Source organism: Anolis carolinensis, chromosome 4 (genome assembly GCF_035594765.1).
Source record: "Anolis carolinensis isolate JA03-04 chromosome 4, rAnoCar3.1.pri, whole genome shotgun sequence".
In the NCBI taxonomy this organism is placed as follows: domain Eukaryota; kingdom Metazoa; phylum Chordata; class Lepidosauria; order Squamata; family Dactyloidae; genus Anolis; species Anolis carolinensis.
Window position 1 is genome coordinate 24,239,267 of NC_085844.1, and position 21,130 is coordinate 24,260,396.

At 39.8% G+C, this 21,130-nt stretch overlaps 1 long non-coding RNA gene across 1 annotated transcript in view; it reads right to left on the minus strand.

Annotated features, from left to right (window-relative positions):
• Positions 1-1,276: 1,276 nt before the first annotated feature.
• LOC103278473 (uncharacterized) overlaps positions 1,277-21,130 on the minus strand; it is a 39,950-nt gene continuing 20,096 nt past the window's right edge. The window contains exon 3 of the long non-coding RNA XR_010005895.1: positions 1,277-14,715. This is a non-coding gene — a long non-coding RNA (uncharacterized LOC103278473). The remainder of the gene's footprint in view (positions 14,716-21,130) is intronic.

The following is a 21,130-nucleotide window of genomic DNA, read 5'->3' on the forward strand; positions in this document are numbered from 1 at the left end:
TTGTGCCACTTAGCCTAAAGAAGAATTCTAGAGAACTCTAAAATTTCCACATTCCTATGGAATTTTCATTGCTCACCTGTTGATTTTATATTGTGTTCTCTGCTCAAGGACCAAGGCAGTGCAAGCCTGCCAGAGCCAATTGTGTTGGTTCCAAAACTATTTTAGAAACAAAATATAACCCACATTAAGTGCTTGTATTACAAATTGCTTTCAAAAAGTAAAAATGAGTCCTCTGTTCTGCTAGATATGAGTTGGAGGCAACCACTAAGCAGAAGCTGGGACTCATAAACTGGAGAGAGATATTGCCTACAAAACACTCTAGCTTTAAGAAATAACCTATAAAGTTATTTCTGCTCACCAGAAATCAATGGCTAGCAAGTTGAGCAAAACCTAGGAACCCCTTGTGTGTGTATTTGCCTCCAGGTCATGTGTTGACTAATGCAATCCCATGAATTTAATAGGGTTTTCTTAGGCAAGGAATACTCAAAGTGGTTTGTAGTTCTTTCCTCTTAAATATAGTTTACAGCATCTGGTATTCTCTGATGGGCTTCCATTCCAAGTATTAACCAGGGCTGACCCTGCTTAGCTTCCAAGGTCAGATAGAATCTGGTGCCTTAGAATATGAGTCTATTCCTGCCTCTAAAACACTCCAGGTATAGAAAGATCAGCTTTGGTTTTAGCCTGGAATAACTATTAATCCACCCCATGAATAACTTCAAGACTCTCTCTTCATAGCTATAGACAAAGAGTCAAAGTAAGTTGAAGTTATATAAAATTTTGGATTTTTGTTAATATTGTAAACTCAACAACTGTGCCTCTGACTGTTTATCCCTTGTGTTGGTAGGCTCCATGCCTGCATTATTATTGCTTATTTTGGCATATTCAATGTATGTGGTGCTTCAGAAAGTTCCTTGGCTGATTGTAGAGGTGCTTCCATGAGCTCAGTCCCCAAAGTCCTATTTAACATTTCTTCATCTCACATATTGTAGATCATAGATTTCAGAGAAATATGAGCATATAGGTTCTGTAGCTTACCTATATTAGCATACAAATAATAAACTGGGTGCAATTATAAGCCAAAGAAAGCCTCTTAAAATAATCTAAGTTATTGATACATCTTTTACATATTTTACATTTTGATGTGGAATATTAATATATTCAGGCAAGAGCTATGAATATCAACTTTTGCAGATGTTTTCCAAAATTTTGGGTACTATCGAGAAGACACAGCTTGTACCCAATTGTCATTTCCTGTCAAGGACAGAACGCCACCAGATAAAGTTCAACACAGTTTATTAAAGTTACAGAACTAAAAAGCGCCCGTATGAAACAAAGGACTAGGCAAACACTTGCCTTCAGTGTAAAAATACACAAAAAGACTCCGCTGATACTAAAAGCGGTACAAAAGATAAACCGGATTAAACAGGAGTTTAATCCGGGTTAAACAGAAAATGCTTACTTCAGCCTGGCAATTAGAACAAACAAAAGCTGATAAACAAAGATTCAAAGAAACATAAAAAGCTGGCAGCAGATTCCTCTCTGCTACTTCGAAAGCTGCAAATGAGTAACTAAGGTTGTTACTCCTCCGTGCAACAAACAGAATCCGGATCCAAGCGCTTCAATCAGGGTAGCAACGGTCAGCAGGGTCCCAGTCCGGTCCGAGGTCGAAAGCCAGGTACAGATGTCTTTGGTTCACCAATTCCACCGAAAGCCACAGAAGGGGTAGTCCGAGGTCGTAGTCAGTCAGTCCAGCGTCAATCCAGAATAGGCAATTAATGTCCGTCAAGAAGACGACGGAGGTCCAAGCTAATAAGATTAAACACAGGTTGCACAACAAAAGCCCACACAGTTCCTCCCGCCGTCTATGCCCAGTGTCCTTGGTAACTTACGTATTCAGAAAACGAAACACACCCGTCTTCAGGAAATTCCCAACAAGAGCCCAAGCGTTCGTCCAGATTACCTTGCCCAACGCAATTAGCCCTGAATTCAAGACCCCATTTTATGCCAGTTTACAACTCCTCATCGCTATCAGCTGTTACCCTAATTCCAGGTGCCTCATCATCATCATCCTCATCAGAGCTAAAACATCTTTGACTACGCCCCACAGCATCCCCAGCTGTGGATCCCGTTCCATCCCTCCAACTCGTCCACGGGTCCGATCCTGCAACCTGCCAGTCGCTTCCCATGCTATCATTACCAGGAACACCCAAATCCTCCCTCACACGAGTCCATTCCATGTCATCCTCCTCTGAGCTAACCACCTCTTCCTCCATTCCCTCGGTAAAACCCTCAAAGGAGTCTTCGTCAGTTGGTTCTGCAAATAAGTCCCGCAGCCGTTTCCTCTCTCGCTCCTCAAGAGAGTCTGACTCTCGAGGAGTCTTACGACCACGTCTCCCAGTATTGGAGCCATAAGGCTCAACCATAACATTTCCATCCAGAGTAAACTCATTGAGTCATTGTCACTATAGTGTTGATTTACCATGGTTTTATTGATTTAGGGCAGAGGTCCCCAAATTAAGGTATGCAGTCTGGATGCGGTTCTCCAAGGGCATTTACCTGTCCCTCGCACTAAACTTTAGGCTGAGAGTTGCCATAAGTCTGAAAAGAATGAAGACAACAACAACAATAATCCTAATTAACTTCACTACCTGATCAGCCAAAAACAGGCCCACATGGTGCATTGAAATACTGGTAAGTTTATGTTGATTAAAAAAAATTCTTCATTTTAAATATTGTATTTTTCTTTCATGTTTTTCACACTATAGTCTGAGGGACTGTGAACTGGCCCTTTGATTCAACAGTTAAAAGACTCCTGATTTAGTGGGACCTATAATAGCCAACATGTGCAGTGGTTTGAGCACTGAACTACAACTCCCATGTTGGAATCTCTGCCTAGCCATGAAAACGCACTGGTGATTTTGGACAAGTCACACTCTCTCAACCTCAGAGAAAAGCAAGATCCCTCTGAACAAATATTGCCAAGAAAAACCCTGGTATGTTTGCCTTAAGACTGTAATAAGCAGGAAGTGACTTGAAGGTACTCAACAACTCTATTTGGAAGTAACAAATGGATTAAGACCCAGATGATCTTCTATATCATTTCAACTTTCACAAATTTTATAATTAATAGCTATCTAATTTCAAACTCAGCATGTCTTTTAGGATGCAGCTCTGGTGAGTTAAACACAAAATCTGCATGATTTGTATATTTAAATGGCAGAGATACAGTATACTAGTTTGCTTTCTCATATTCCCCATTGAAATGCATGGGCATGCCCTTAGAAATGTTTAACTATCTAGCCAATTTTTAGAGAACATTGTTGGAAGCATCAACATTTGTATCAAGTGATTTGTGAAACTGTTGAGTCCTGATAATGCTTTCCCTTTATTTCACTTTTCTGTATTGTGTGTACCTCAAGTTGCTTATTTGTGGTGGCCACATCAACTTCATAGGAGGTTCTTAGGCAAGGAATACTCAAAGATGGTTTGCTATTACCTTACTCTGTAACATAGCACCTGGTATTCCCTGATGGTCTCTCATTCTAAATGCTAACCAGGGCTGACCCCTGCTTAGCTTCCAAGATTCAATGGAATCCAGTTCTGTTACCCTATTTAATACCCTTTGTTTCATTTTGCTTCGTTCTTCACTGCAGATATCATTTCCCCTTTCTTCAAGAAGGAACACAGCATCAATGGCTCTCCAACTAAAATAGTGGTTGCTACCTTACAGACTTATAGAAGAACCAACTTTATAAAACCTTTTTATTCAAGTAGGCATTTAAAGATGAAGATGTTTAAGATCTAGTTAGGGGATGCTATGGTTTTTAACTTTGAATATGTTTTGATGGATTTAAACTGAATTTTTAAATGCTGTTTGCATTTAATTCTGTTTTAATGTTTGTATATTAGTATATTTTAAATTGGATACCAATGCTTTTATGTCAAGCCACTTTGAGTCCCCTTTGGGGAGATAAAGTGGGGTATAAATAAATATAATAAACTTGAAACCAAGTTTAGGCAAACTACTTTAGTCTATCTCCTTTCTTGTCCTAAGATCAGAGATAATAAATGTATGTTTCTTTCTCCTTTTTGGTCCTTATACAAGCATCCCTTTCTCCCTCCATTCGTGCCTCTTCAAATTCTATAGCACTGCTGGTCACAGCTGACCTCCAGCTAGAGCGCTCAAGGGCCAGGGCTTCCCAGTTATTGGTGTCTATGCCACAGTTTTTAAGGTTAGCTTTAAGACCATCTTGAAATCTCTTTTCCTATCCACCAATATTCTGTTTGCCATTCTTGAGTTGGGAGCTAAGTAACTGCTTTGGGAGACTGTGGTTGAGCATTCAGACAATGTGGTCAGTCCAGCGAAGTTGACTGCGTAGCAGCATCGCTTCAGTGCTAGTGGTTTTTGCTTCTTCCAGAACATTGACATTGACATTCATAAGAGATTTGCAGGATTTTTCAGAGTCAACGCTGATGGAATCATTCCAGGAGTTGAGTGTGATGTCTGTAAACAGTCCACGTTCCATATGCATATAACAGGGTTGGGAGGACAATAGTTTTACAAACAAGCACCTTGGCATCCCTACGGATGTCCTGATCCTCAAACCCTCTCTGCTTCATTTGGAAAAATGCTGCACTCGCAGAGCCCAGGGCGGTGTTCTATTTCAGTGAAAATATTGACTTTTGTGGAAAGATGGCTGCCAAGGTAGCGGAAATGGTCAACTTTTTCTAACATTACACCATTAAGTGTATTTCAGGCATTGCAGAGGGATTGGCTGGTGACTGCTGGAAGAGCAGTCATACACTTTAGATTCTATCGAATGAAAATGAAAAGCCCTTTCCCTCGTTCCCAGTTCTGAAAGACTCTTATAATTTCCACATTTGCAGCTAAGGCTTGCAGAAGTTCTGTTTTAGACTTGATCAAATGTCACTTCAAACTAAAGCAAATAATAATGTTTTTAGTATATTATTAACTAGAAAACCCAAGTTACACATAGGTGAAATAAGAAATGTTTAGAATCCCATCATGATTTATGTACATGTGGCACACAGATGTTATGCTGAGCTCTCTTTCTTTTTTCCCCCTTCAATTTTATATATTTGGATTTTATATTATTTTTTGCTTTCATTTTGTATATTTGGATCACATCTTCTCTCCCTTTGACCCGTTCCTGTCCCAATGTGGTGCTTGCTGCTTTATTAAAACTCCCTCTAGAGTGAAATGGAAGATTAATAATTATTGATGACAGAAATTTGGTTTCTGCAAGCCTCAGAGTGAAAGATAAATATGAAAGGAATATTTTAACCTATGTATATACTACCTCAGACAGGAAAGTTTCTATAAGACTGTCTGTGTTAAGGTTACCAATGATTTATGGAGATGTCATGTTTGACCCCAGTTCTAGAAAGCCTCTTACAATTCCTTTTATTGTAATCACCCCTCAGCTTCAATATGTACCTGGAATAACATTTCTATCAAAAATATTAAAGACACTGGGAAAATTGTTGCAGCAGGGAAATTCTCACAGAAAGCTATGACTACAGTTAGAACATCTCTTGGTCAGAAGTAATTTGGCCAAAGTTATCCATGTTCTGGTAACATCTTAACTATATTTCAGCAATGTGTATCCCATTTCCCTGAAAATAAGACAAAATCTTACATTAATTTTTGCTCCAAAAGATGCATTCGGGCTTATTTTGAGGGCTTTTAATAAACTGTGTTTATTTTTGAAGTAAGGTTCAAAAATGCTGAAAAATCATGCTAAAGCTTATTTTCGGGGTAGGTTTTATTTTCAGGAAAACTGGGTAGAGTTTTCCTTGAAGACATCTAAGAACCTAAGTTTCATACAAAATATTGGAGGTGTCTATGTCTGGTTTTCTTTGCATGGATATGATTGCCAGGTCAGGAGCATCCCAGATCCCTCACAATGCTGTCACAAGGGCCAAAAAGGACGACACATAAAAATCAGCTTTTGTTTCTCAGCATGTGTTATTTAACCATGCCATCACAAAGGGCTAAAATTGGCAACATGCACCAATTTTCACCCAGATCATCCACAGATCTGGCTGGCTCCCATCACAGCCGTGCTAGGTCTGTGAGTGAAGGAGGGCAGAGCTCAGCAGGGCAACATGAGAGAGCTCCTGTGTTGCCATACAATCTATGGGGGGAAGTCGTATGTCCTCAGTTGGGCCTGGGAGATGTGGGGCATGAGATGCCAGATTGCCCATGCCCCTATACAAACCGGGGCACCTCCACCACCAGTTCGTCTGATGAGGCCGTCTGGTGAGGACGTAAATAATTAACACCAAGTCTAATTAAAAAAATGTTATCTGAGTAAAAATTAAATTTAGCACACCCTGCATTGAATGGAGAACACATTTTTCCTGAATTTACATTGAACACCTTTGCAACCACTGATTTTAAGAACACATGGGAGCTGTATTCAATAACACGTGCATAGAAATCCTAGCAAATCCTTCATATGCCCCTTACAGCATTAGGTGATCTCTGCTAGTATCTCTATGCTAGTATCTCTTCCATCTCTATGATTCTACTTCTTAAAGTGCTTGAGGAGGCTGCTGGTGCCATGTTGCTCTGGCAATTTACCCCTGCTCACTTCCTATGTGTAGTGAAGCCTTATAGCAATCCTTGGATCTGCTCCCACATCAAAATGGTACCAAATAGTGGTTTTGCAGGGAGGTCTTCTCTGCTTGCCTTTGGTCTCAAGGGCTGCCTCTGTCTTGATTGTGATGCTGTTACTCCTTCTTGTCTACCTATGATCTTCAGACTCAGATAGAGCCCTGTTGGCATTAGGAGCACATTGCCACTGGTCTGAGCCTTTATAAGTCTTACTTGGGGCAAATCAGGCTCCTGCCCTGACCTTGTAGAGCCAAGAAGGTTTTCTATTAAATATCTCAGTTGGCATGGAAGAGTTACTTATTTGTTGAAAGACACCTATAGAGTAATGCTCTTCTGTACATTGTGCTTCCCCCACCCATCTCTATTAATGTTTTCTAGTGAGTAGTTGCCACCAACATACACATATTATGAGATTTTGGACCATTTGCCCACATATAAAATTGACATTTAAGAGAAGAAAATAACCATGTCCCATCAACAGCACTGAGGGGTTAATTTACATTATTAGCATAAAAACAAACAAAGAGAAAGCAATGTGTTGTCAAAGGCTTTCATGGCCGGAATCACTGGGTTGTTGTGAATCTTTTGGGCTGTATGCCCATGTTCCAAAAGCTTTCAGGAGAGAAAGCTTATGGAACATGGCCATACAGCCTGAAAGACTCACGGCAACCCAAAGAGAAAGCAGTATTTAATTAAACCGCTATTATAGCTAATGAAGCATTCCAACTGATTTGGACATTTTGTTTTAAGCCTTCAGCCCACAAACAGTTAACAAATGGTTTATGGCTTTCTTAATAATAAATTGTACAACTTTAACAGATAAGAATTATTTAAGCACTGAAAAGAAAACATTTGCAAAATCTCTCTCTCATTCTTTCCTATGGCAATATTTCCTGAATATCTTACGTGCAGTAATTATAAACAATATCTGAACTACAGGCTTATTTTACAATCTTCTACATTTTTTCTCATACAGTATTTCATTACAAAAATAAATAAATGAACCCACACTCCTTGGAAGACTGCCAACATTCTGAGTCTTGGCACTAATAGCTAATATGATGTTTACTAGTGTCACTTAGTACTTTCACTTTATGATTGACAGACTCAACCTTGCTCCACTATTTTTCTATTAATACAGCTGTCCCATTTAGTTGGCAGGAGGTCAAATGTACATCAGAACCCTTGACAAGTGAGGGATGAAGTTTCAGCTGCTGTGCTGCCTCTTTCACATATCAACTAAAAGCACAAAAGTCCTTCCAAATGTATGAAATAGGGTACCGTGTTTCCTATTTATTGTTATTGTGTGCCTTCAAATTAACTCCTTCTTTCTTGGTAACATTTTTAAGGGGGGATTTGTCCTTTGCCTTCCTATTTAGGCTGAGAGAAGGTGATTTATTGAAAAAGCTTCCATGGCTGAATGGCAATTTGGACTCTGATCTCCCAGGATTCTTAGTCCAGTGTTCAAAGCTCTACACCATACTGGCGCATTCCACATACAGAAACATACAACATAGGGTACCATGAATGCAACATGGAGTACCATTAATGCAATATTTCAATTGCCATACTGAAACACTTGTAGTTTTTCATGAAATTCTTCAAGTGTTTACATCAGGGAAGAGTTTTGAATTTCAGTTAAGGAGGTATGAATGAAGGCAGTGGTTGTCAGAACCTGGTCCTCCAGATGTTTGGAACATCAGCGCCCAGAATTCCTGAGTAGTGTCCCTCCTGGCTGGAGCTTCTAGAAACTGAAATCCAAAACATCTGGAGAACCAGAGTCTGAGAACCATTAAAATAAAGGATGTGCAAAACTTTTCTAGGAAACAGCATCCATATTATCAACTCTTGGCACCCCTTACACTTCATTAAATAATAAGTGCACCCTACATTTGTTTCAAATTTCACTTTAACTGAAATGTAGTGACAATTCTGGCCATCAATAAGACATGAGCACATTATTAGAAATGTTTCCCTGGTGTTATGCAGACTGTCATTATTGTTGGAATTAAAAAAAGATTTGTGATAATGTCAATGTCATAATTCACACAGAGAGCTGAGACATCATGGTTGACTAGCAAACCCGAGGTCAAGTGTCAGGGTGTCAATCAGAAGCTGAAAAACAAAACTGACAGGGGAGCATGCAGAAGGCTAGCCTGTATTCACAAGCATTCCCTCCACCCCAATTTTTAAACACTTCTAAAACAGTTCTTTGATGAAACATCTCTTTTAGAAGTACAGTAGAGTCTCACTAATCCAAGCTAAACGGGCCGGCAGAAGCTTGGATAAGCGAATATCTTGGATTATAAGGACTGATCAAGGAAAAGCCTATTAAATATCAAATTAGGTGATGATTTTACAAATTAAGCACCAAAACTTCATGTTATACAACAAATTTGACAGAAAAAGTAGTTCAATACACAGTAAGGTTATGTTGTAATTACTGTATTTATGAATTTAGCACCAAAATATCACGATATATTGGAAACATTGACTACAAAAATGGCTTGGATTATCCAGAGGCTTGGATAAGCGAGGCTTGGATTAGTGAGACTCTACTGTATTTAGAAACGCTTGTGTGGAGAGGTGGGTGGGTGGGTAGGATAGGATCTGTCCAATTTGCCCATGCTGAATTGTTTCATTAATGTGGAGTAATGGGTGTTCCTATGGGCAGTCTCCTACCAAGCATTGACATTTGACTCCCAAAATCCTGTTTCATAAATATGGCATGGTACTTTCATTTAAATAAATTAAACATTAGAAATACTGCAATTTCAAGATATCACCACTTTGTTTTCCTCTCATTCCTCCTTCATAGTCATTCTGAAATTGTGCTTTTTAACTTTGTTTTCCTTACCACCACCACCACCCTACAGTAAGTTCTAGTGCTTAGTAGGTATCTGACTACTGCGATTAAGATTAAGGCGATTGGAAGGGAAAGGAGAGGAGCCCAGAGAAGGGGGTCTGCCTTAAGAATGATGCCATCTTTCTCCTCTAGTTGAACTAGAGGCAGGAGGAGGCAATCCTGTGTGATGGGGTAAATACATTTTCCATCTTTTTAAAAGACAGAATCCCACACAAAGAAGACAATTCTAAACTAGATTTCCTTCGCTTCCCCCCGTTTTCCACAGCTCCATCTGATGAAGTCCTAAGTCAACTACTTTTGCACTTTAAACTCAGTTTACAGCAAGCTGAGAATAAAGGGGTGGAGATGATGAAGACGGAATAGAAAAACCAAAGCATTTTAAACATTGCAGAGAAAGTGAAGCAACAGAGGATAAATTGAGCAGACATCAGACCTTCAGTACAAAGTACTGAAGGTTCAAGCCCCAACTTTATCTTGATCAGCATTGTGTTTATTACAATGCACCATGTGGGAGGTAGAATGAGACTCAAATTTAGCTTCACAGAAGGTGGGGGGAAGAGCCATAGTCAGACATGCCTCCTTGCTTCTGAGTTTCTGTTTCTTTGCTCCCACAGCATTCCAGTTTGCTTTTACTCACTCCAGAAGATAGCTCCAGATGAGAGGAAAATGGGAGGCCCACCTGCTATCTATCCCAAAGGACTTTCCAACAAAAACAAATTGTGAACCACTACCTTAATATACAACATATGTACTGTAGGGCTGAGCTACGGGGCCCATGAGAGTCATAATTTAAAAAAAAAAAACATATTCTGACTTTCTGTATATTTTAGATCTCTACTATAGCATTACAATAACACTAGGTGCTGGAGAGTGAGGTTGGATTTAATTTCTTTCTCTCTTTTTGTCTCTTCTAGGGGGAAAAAAGTGTGTTGGAGCAACATGTTCAAAAGGAGAATACATGAGGTAGACTGAAATAAACATTGGCAGATAATTTATTTAATGATTTCACCATTACTCATTCAAATAAATGAAGTGAGTGTTTCTGTTTGACTATCCTTACAACCTCAAAAGCTCAAGGGCTGTAGCCTCTCTCCTTCCTCACCCCACTCCATAACTGTGCTAAGTCCACGAAAGGGAACATATTATTGTTGTGTTCCTTCAAGTTGTTTAAAACTTATGTCAACTTATGACAAGCTATTACAGGGATTTCTTGGCAAGATTTGTTCAGAAGGGGGTTGCTTTTGTCTTCCTCTGAGGCTGGGAGAGTGTGTGACAAATAAAAAAAGATGTTTTTCAGCCATGGAAACCAATAGGAGTTCTCAATAGGGGTGTGCATAATTCTGTTGGTCGATTCAGATTTTGGATAATTTCAAAGATCTAGCAACCGAGCTGCCAGAAACAGACCAGGAAGGACCCATTTAGAGTCTTCCCAGAATGAAAAACAGGCTGCCTAATCTTTCGGCTATTTTTTTTTAATCCTTGAATCAGACTTATTTTTCATCATTAGTATTCTGACCGTTTGTTTGTTTTGCAAACACTAGCTGAAGTCTCTCCATGGTGGGGATGATGAGGCTGAGCAACAAGCCACACTTGCTGTATCATGTTTCTCAGCTAATCAGAGGGCTGGTTCAGTCCATTTTCCACCCCTCCTGTGGCACACACTGTTTTGGACTTCAAATCCCAAAAATAGCTAGCTTTTTAAAAATGTTATTGGTAAATACTTTTTTAAATTCCCAAAAATCAGTGGGTTAGTAAAATGTTCTGAAACTTGGGGAGGGGGGGGGCTTATGGTTGTTAATATGTCCTACAAGTGTAAAGGTAATGGTAAAGGTTTCCCCTGATGTTAAGTCCAGTCATGTCTGACTCTGGGGGTTGGTGCTCATCTCCATTTCTAAGCTGAAGAGCCGGCGTTGTCCGTAGACACCTCCAAGGTCATGTGGCTAGCATGACTGCATGGAGCACCGTTACCTTCCCACTGGAGCAGTACCTATTGATCTACTCACATTGGCATATTTTCGAACTGCTAGGTTGTCAGGAGCTGGAGTTAACAGCGGGCGCTCACTCCGCTCCTGGGATTTGAACCTGGGACCTTTCGGTCTGCAAGTTTAGCAGCTCAGTGCTTTAACACGCTTTGCCACCGAAGCATGTTTCAAACTGATAGCCCTGAAAATGGCAGAGAAACGAGCCCCCTGAATGTTCTGGAATGCAGCCAGCTGCATCATATTTCTCAGTTAACCAAAGAGCTGGTTCTGTCCATTCTCCTCCCCTCTTGTGGCTCATGCTGCTTTGGACTTTAAATCCCAGAAATCCTTGTTGTAGTTTTTTAAAAATGTTATTGTTAAAAAAATTAAAATTTCCAAAAAAACAGTGGATGAGCTAAACATCATGAAACATGGCAGACTTATAGCTATCAAATGACGGAGAAATGAGCCACTAAAGTTTCCCCATTGGTGACAAAGGAACGAATCCTACCAAAATGAAAACAGAACTCAGGCTTTTGAATTAACAATCCGAACATCCCCCCAAAATCTCCTGGAATCTTCCTAAAAACAGAATAGTGGGGGCACCCAAAATCAAAACAAAAACAGAACAGATTTCTTCCGTTTCACACACCCCGTCATACAACCCCCATATCCATGGGGGATACATTCCTAGACATACACATGTGGATATTTGAGATCATGGGTAATTTTATGTATTGCTTGACAGCTATATGTATCCTACTGCTGCTGGGACCTTGCAAAACTGGTACTTGAACAAATTACTGATTTGCCAACAACGTTGTTTAGGAAAACTTAACAAGAAATGAAAGCAACCAAATGAAGTCTGGAGACCAGATTTCAAAGTGGGTGGCAGGCAAATCAACTGGACATTTGGCAGGTTTCACCTGCTTGCTCATGATCATGCCAGACAGGCCAAGGACAAACCAACACTTAATTAGACACTGCATATATCAACACATACCCCAGGTGCTCATGTCCAATGGGGCACATTGCTACTGTTGTAGTTTGGGTTGCATCAGAGTTTCCAGTTGCTATGTGCCAACAGAGCAGGCAAGCATAAGAACAGACTGAATAACAAGAGCAATCTCAGAAGGAATCTCAGTACAGATGACCACACATTGAAAATGGAAAGCTGTAGCAGTAATGGGAGATTTCAACCTCCCTGACACTTGTTGGAAGTGAAATTCTGGCAAGAAGATTATGTCCAACAAATTCCTCATTTGCCTTGCAGGGAAGAGGCAAAAAAAAAAAAAAAGGAATAATCTCTTTGAAATCTGATAGTAACCAAAAGCGATTATCTGGTTAACGGGGTGGTAGTGGCAGGATTCTTAGGTGGGAGTGCTCATGTTATTCTGGAAAGCTAATGCCAAGCATAGTCAGACATACATTATAGATTTACAAAAGCTGATTTTAGTAAACTTTGAGAAATATCTGGTGTGATCCTGTGGTCAAGAATACTAAAACAGAAGAACATTCATGGTGGATGGTAGTTTATCTAAAAAGAGACATTAATGGCAAACTACAGGAAAACAGATTCCACTTAAACATTAGAATGAACTTTCTGATGATAAGAGCTGTTCAACAGTGGAATATGCTGTCTTGGTGTGTTGGATTCTCCTTAAACAGAAGCACTCTCAGGAGTGCTTTAACTGGATCTCCTATATGGCAGAGTGCTGGACTGGATGGACCTTGTGGTCTCCTTCAACTCTATGATTCTGTATTTCCAGGAAAAGAGCATTGGATCTGAGATACTCAGGACTGTGCTCACCTCAAATTCAGCACTGACTGTCTTCACAACACACATGGATTTCTGATGAGTATCCCCGGGTTTTCTACCCTTACCCAAATATGTTCTGCTTTAGGCAAAGTTGAGGGATACACTGCAAAAAACAAAAACAAAAAAAACCTCCAGCATATTCTGGAACTTCACCGCTGTCTGGACAGCAAGATTTGATCTGTTTTGGCCCAATCCATTATCTAGATAAACACTACCACCATTCATCTGATTTTCCTGGTATTGATTTGCATTTTGAAGCAAAACAGTATGAAAAGATAGCAGAAATTGTACTTAGTATTTGGTACACAATCAGTCATACAAGCTGTTTTATTTTTGTAGCAATCCAAACTGAAGATTAGGAAGAAATCGAGTACTTGGTTGTACTTTGTTTTTTAAACAAGAAAGGACAAACAAGAAGGGGTCACTCTTCATGCTCCTTGATGCCACCATCTGCATCCCATTTTGACCTCAGCAGTCAAGGTAGGCAACTGCCAGGTTTCAAAGGGAGCACTGTGGCCAACCAGAGTGGCAACACAGGAAGAAAGGGACAGGCCAATCTGAAGATAGATTAAACCATCTAGACCAGGGGTCCTCAAACCTTTTAAGTAGAGGGACGGTCCAAGATCCCTCAGAGTGTTGGGGGGCCAGACTATAGTTTGAAAAAAAAATATGAACAAATTCCTATGCACACTGCACATGTCTTATTTGTAGTGCAAAACAAACAAACAAAAACAAAGCAATGAAAGAACAATACAATATTTAAAAATAAGAACAATTTTAACCAACATAAACCTACCAGGATTTCAATGGGGAGTGTGGGCCTGCTTCTTGCTGATGAGATAGTCAAGTTAATTAGGATTGCTGTTGTTGATGTATACCTTCAAGTCGTTTCAGACTTTGGGCAAGCCTAAGTCTAAAACTGAGGGCGGGGCCAGATAAATGACCTTGGAGGGCCGCATCCGGCCCCCGGGCCTTAGTTTGGGGGCCCCTGATCTAGACATTGGCCTCAAGATTCAGCAACTACATTATGTATCCAGGGCAAAAATATCCCAAAATATCCTGTCCAGAGCAGAAGTGACCCAGGCTTCTGGTGCATTCTAGAAGGTTCCCAAATCCTTGTTTTCTTGTTTGCACCTGCATTTCAGTCTCTGTCCATTTCCCCCCTCAACCTAGCCAGCACTGCATTCTTGGGTTCTTTTCTTCAGTTAGACTCAGCCCTGAGCCCATTGGAAAGTTGGCAGTAAGCCTGAATTTACTTTCAGCTTTCTGTAGACACTTTATGGCTTTTGAGACAAGGTGCATTTGTATCTCCAAGATAGGAGTCATGTTGTACAGAAGGACCACACACCGACACACTGGACATCACATAGATACTGGAGTGAACTCCATGCTGACTTAAATCCGACAATTCAGATGCACATTGGCCGCCCTAGTGAAAAAGAAATATGTTTTTTGGCAGGAAATAAAATTAAACTGTGTTAAAACAACATTCCAAGGAAGAGAAATAATCACAGTAAATGTCTATAATTGTTGCTTCACCCTACCAAAATGACTTTGGTTAGTTTGTCCGGAGCAAAACATTTCCCTCACCTCATTAAAAGAAATTATAATAAGCAATTAGAATAGAAATAACCTGAAGCACAATTATTATCCTGCAATTCTCAGAAACACTAAGCAAATTGCACCTAATTATTTTAGTACCAAAATGTTGAGCATGAGCTCGCAGCTCAGAAAATAGCCCCATAACAGAGTTCATTTCTACCAGAAAAAGAAGGACTCAAATTCAGTCTGTGACATCTCTACACCAGTTAAATCAATGTAATCTCTAAGGGATGTCATATCCTGCTCTGATTTATATGTTTAGAGAGGGCATACTGCACCAATGGCACTTACATAAGGTTGCCAGCTTAATAGTGGAAAGGGCTCCTGTATCTTCTCCAGTGGTTGTGTAGAAAAGTGTGTTTCTTGTTTACCTGGTTGCATAACATGCAATACCACCTCAACCATTAAAAGTCCAATTTTTATCCTGGCAATTATAGGTTAGGACCTCATCACACTGGGATCGAGAAGCCAGGGGACAATGGGGAAAACCATGGGGCAGTGTAAAGCTTTGTGCCCTTACCATTGGTGGTTGTGAGATCCCCTCCCATGTCATTTCCCAACTGTCGCTGACTTCCTCCCACTTCCTCCCTGGCTTCTTCTATGAGGAGTCAGGTGTATATCCAACCCCTCTGGGCTACAGTTCTCAGTGGAAACACACTGCAACCAATGGAGCCCCACTGGAAGTAGCCCTGCAACATCCAATGGGCCCAGGGGGACTCCGTGTTGACAGCACCGAGAAGCCCTGAGAAGATGCTTCTGGACTTCAATGTGATGAGGTCCTTAGTGACTGGCCAAAAGCATGTCAGGCAAGAATGTAAAAGATTTACTACATGCTAACTGGAAGAATTTGGGAGAAGGAGTACAAAAGGGAACTTTTCATAGCTCTCTGTGTGTGTGTTGGTTAGAGCCAATACAAATTTTTACAGTATTCTCAGATCCAGTCCTCATTGACAGCTCAGCTTTAAAGCCACTCACTTTAGAACAAATCTCAGAGTGTTGAATGGAAGAACTATTAAACTCTCAATCTCAGTATTTACTAGACAAATCTAAAATAAAATAAAAAAGCTTGGATGTTTAAGGTTGTCCACTCTCTACCATGCTGGGAACACACATGAAACTCAAATGTTTTAAGATACAAAATTAAAGCAGCTGCTGCTGATTAACACTTCAATTGATGTCTAAAACAAGGCTTCCCAAAATGCATTCAATTTGATTTTTATATGGGTTTTGTTATTAATAATTCTGTAGAAAAATAATCTTTGCTTCCTGTGTTTTCTGAGCTTGTTCAATAGTCCGGCTGGACAGGATGTGCCCGTTTTCTCTTCTATTAGCAAAAATATTATTGCTAGGAGTACTCTTATTACTTGCCAGAAGAACACCTACAGTGAAGCTTTAACAAAGATTCCTCTCCCAAGCTCAAGCCCTGGATAACTAAGTACACTTTCTTTGCTGCATATGTTTTAATTTTTATGTTTAATTTTGCCAAGAAAAGGAAAAGAGGTGGGAATCTATTGGCTGATTATAATTGGACTGTGAACACTCTACAAAGAATATGTGAGAAGAAAGTACAAGTCTGTAATATTTTTTTAAGATACAGAATTATACTTGTGTTTTTTTTTCCACTTATCATAGGCCATTCACCAAGACTAACAAGTTCCAGACATGGAAACCAGGGGCAGCTAACGACTCTGAACAAAGGATGCCCCCAGGCAGGAAGAGGCTAGGAGATGAAGCTATTCAATGCTAATTAAGGTAATTAACTACAACATTCACACTGGCCTTCAACTGACAAAGAGTTCTTCTCTCACCCTGGACTTTCCACAGATATATATAAACCTTCCTTACTTAGTTTCTCCATACCTCACAACCTCTTATGATACCTGCCATAGATGTGGGCGAAATGTCAGAAGAAAATACTTCTAGAACATGGCCATACAGCCCGGAAAACATATAAAAACCCTGTGATCCTGGCCATGAAAGCCTTCGACAACACAACAAACAAGGCAGTTTTCATCCTAAATTTAGATTAGTAACAGGCTAGAATGGAGTTAAACACCACTTGCACTATTATCTTTCTCAGAAATGCATTTTTATATCGCCATTTGTTCAGATTTTTTTTCTTTTTTATATAAATATGGACATTTTAGCTTTGTTTTTGGTTTTTGGTTTTCTCTCTCTCTCTTTTTGATCCTTTTTAAATCTCAGTTTTCCCACTTTCTATACAATCAAATGTTCTCACTCTTTCAATGTTAATTTACTCTATCTTATAAGGTAAAACTTCAATAAAAATATATATTAAAAAAAAAAGAAATGATTAGTTTGGTGTTTAGTAATGTTGTGTGTGGTATTTGTACCATTTGTTTAATTTGTGTTTTTGATTTGTACCATCCATTCGGATGGCACAAAACGGAAAGAACCCTCCACTGGAACAAAAATCAATTTGATACAAAAGGCAAGTGGGAGCTGATATTGTTGACATTGTGGAATAGGCAAGGGATGGTATGCCCATGTGGTGGGAATGTCCAAGGATAAAAACATTTTGGGGAAAAATAACGGGGAAAATAGAGTAATTATTCAGAATATCACTCCAAGTAAACATGGAATTAATGTTGATGGGGATATTAGGGAACAATAAGATTAATGTAAAATATCAAGATCTATTCAAAGCTATGATTCTTGCAGGGAAGGCAGTAATAGCTTGGGGCTGGAGAGACGAAAAAAAGTGGGTTGCCTGTTTTTCACCTTATTCTCTTGGGAGTTAAGATAGCCTTAATGAATGCATCTATAGCATAACTATGGAATTACCATTCACATGGCCATATGTCGGAGGTGCTTTGAATGCAATTTCCTGCTTCTTAGCAGGGGGTTGGACTAGATGGCCCATGAAGTCTCTTCCAACTCTACTATTCTATGATTCTATGAAATAGAGTACAGGTATTTAAGACTTAATAACTGTGAACAAAACTATAGGACACTGCAGTGACCTTTGTAAAAGAATTTAAAATGATTGTGCTCAAGCAATGTCTTATGTCAATATTAGCACATTGAAAAACCTTTTCTTATTCATAATATATATTTTTAAGAAATGTATTCAGTTTGCTCTCTGTTCCATGGTGTTTTCAGGCAACATTATTAACACTGTTGCCAGTTTTATCGCTATTCGTGTTGATAGTTTTGGCTGCTAATTCATATAATTTCAAGTGGGTTTTTTCCATTAACTGCAAGGTATAATTGTAATTGAAGTGGGAACATATAATAGTATTATTAGGCGAAAGGTTTGGCTTCACTGAGCAATTTCCTGGAATGTGAGGCCAAAAGCACCGTGAACCCTTTGCCAATGAAATATGCCTCGATGCAGTAATCTTGAAAACTGAAACAAAATTTCACAAGCTGTTCTGACAGGTCGTATGGCCACTTTTAACAGGGCTACTGGCACAATGGAAAGGGAATGCTATGGCAAGATTGTGCGGTGGAATATCCATGATATATGAGCACACCCACATTTTTGTTCTTCCTTGAGTTATACATATGAGCTGATCTATAATGTCTGAAATGTTTAGTCATTAACAATATGCTATAAATTCTTGTTCTGTGCTCTAGAGAGAAGAGATATTTATGTTCACATCTGTGCAATGTTGCTTTTATTGTGCAATCAAAATCAATTTTATTGTGTAATCATACTGCCTCATTCAAGGAATTTTTCAGGTGGTCCAGATAGCAATGTCATCTTCAGTATTTTGCAGCTTCTTCTGCCTTATTTCTTTCCACAGAAATTATGTTAAGAGAAGACAGTATAGTGAACCATGTCTTTTGACTGGTAGTGTGAAGTATCCTTCAGTATTTGGCAGCTTCTTCTGCCTTATTTCTATCCACAGAAATTATGTTAAGAGAAGACAGTATAGTGAACCATGTCTTTTGACTGGTAGTATGAAGTATCCTCCCCCTGGAAGCATCCCAAAGGTTCATTGGTTCTTGGCCCTAATTCTTAGCAAATGAGCCAGCAAGAAAGTTTTAATCAGCTCATGACTTGTAGCCAGTATTCAGGGGCATTAAAATATATATTCTGTCTGGCTTATATTGGCAAATAAAATTCTCTCTTTCTCACTTTTCCCTAGAAAATGGAATCAGAGCATCTGCTCCATATTTGTTCCCATGAGCATAGCAAGGGAAGGGCAGTGAAATGAGCCACTGCCCTCCTAAAAAGAATTCTGTCCCCAAACAAATTTATTTTTAGTCTTAAAATTTCAAGCATCTAAGAATGCGAGACACTGAAAATAATTCACATCTAGAAGTCTTGGGACCTCTTCACACGGGGCAAAAATGCCCCATTTTGCCGCCCTCATGCGAGGTTCTGGTGAGGCCTGCCGTGCACCATCACACGATGCATAGCAGGCCCTGCCCACTTTCCTTTCATAGTGGAAAGGGCACTACAGGGAGGATAGCATTGTGCGGGTAATTCCAATAAAGCTACCTGCACTTTTGGCCTCAACAGCCTGTGTGATGGCAGAAAGGGTGGTGGGGCAACGGGCATTGCCACCCTTTCTGCCATGTGATGGAGTGTGATGAGGGGAGGAGGGAGTGAGCGCAGGGTGCCACAAGTCGCCTCGTGCAGTTTCCCTTTTGCTGGTGAAAGCCAGCGAGACAGAATGGCCCTGCTAGGCCGTGTGACAAGGTCCTTATATTTGCTGCATTCAAATTCCCTTGTTAAATTTGCCTAACTTTGCCTAATTGTATTTCTAAAAGCTCAACTGAAGATTGAATTTGATAATGGCAGTACAAGAAATTTGGGGTGAAAAGAAATTTCAATTAGAGGGGCAGAATTTTACATGGGAGGGCATGATTTTTCTTTTTTTCTTTTTAGCAAAGTACAGTCACTATTCTCGTAGGACACTTCAGCCTCTTTTCAAGCGCGGAGAGGCATGGAGCTCATCACATGTTCCAGGGTTGAAAAGAGGCAGAAATGACCTACAAAGCCCTAAACAGCTCCGGTCCAATTTACCTATCCGAACGTATCTCCTCCTATGAGTCCATAAGAACTTTAAGATCATCTGGTGAGGCCCTGCTCTCGATCCCACCTGCTTCACGGGCGCGGCTGGTGGGGATGAGAGACAGGGCCTTCTCGGTGGTGGCTCCTCGGCTGTGGAACTCCCTCCCCAGTGACATCCGGCAGGCTCCTTTCCTTCTAGGGTTCAGAAAAAAAACTAAAGACATGGCTATGTGCTCAAGCGTTCAATGAATGAACTTTCGAGCTTGACACGGTCAGTTTTTAAGATTCTGGATTAACAAGGTCTAGTGAATGAAAGGACATTATCTCGGTGCATGGTAATGTTTTATTATTGTATATTGGTTTTTATGATGTTTTAAATGTTTTTAGTTTTTAATGCCTTTTGTATTGTATTGTTGATGTGATGGCACTGTGTTGCCAATTTGTAAGCCGCCCTGAGTCCTCCAGGGGAGAAGGGCGGGGTAGAAGTACCGTAAATAAATAAATAAATAACCCTGAAGATGGGCCAGCAATCGTGTTCAGAGATCCTACCCCTTGTCACACTTTACTCTCATGTTTACAACTAAAAAACAGGTATGATGGGAACCACCACAAGTTTCAGTCTTGTTTCATTGCCTAACCACCAGCAGTCTCTTGAATCCTATGGTTTAAACAGATCTTTGAATAGAGCTCCTTGGACTCTCTAGCTATGCCTCTGCTTAGCATTTTATCCATCCCTGCCCACACTGTATTGGAATACCTGGCACGTCTAGCACTTTACAGTTGGCCGCTCTAATGTTAAATCCTGGCTACTGTATCCAGTTTTATTGATGGAACCCTATCATTAGGTTTTATCTTGGGTTATGTGTTTTATAATTATCAGTTTTAAGTATTCTTGGATATGTGTATAATGTTTTATTGTTGTATATTTTAAATTGATTGTATATTTCCTGGTATGCTGGAAACCGCTCTGAGTCCCTTGAAGAGATAGGGCGGTATATAAATAAAGTTTTATTATTATTATTTGAAACACAACAAGATGAGTCCATAGCAGACACTCTGCTGGCTGTTGTATTGGATCACACGTCAGACACTTCCCAAGTGTCTAGGACTGTGTGATATATCGGCAAATAATGCATGCAGATTTATTATTATTATTATTGTTGTTATTATTATTATTATTTTGTTTGATACAGAACAATAGGATCCCATGGAAAGAAATGGTTTTAACCTGGATCACTGTATCCTATGGAGATTG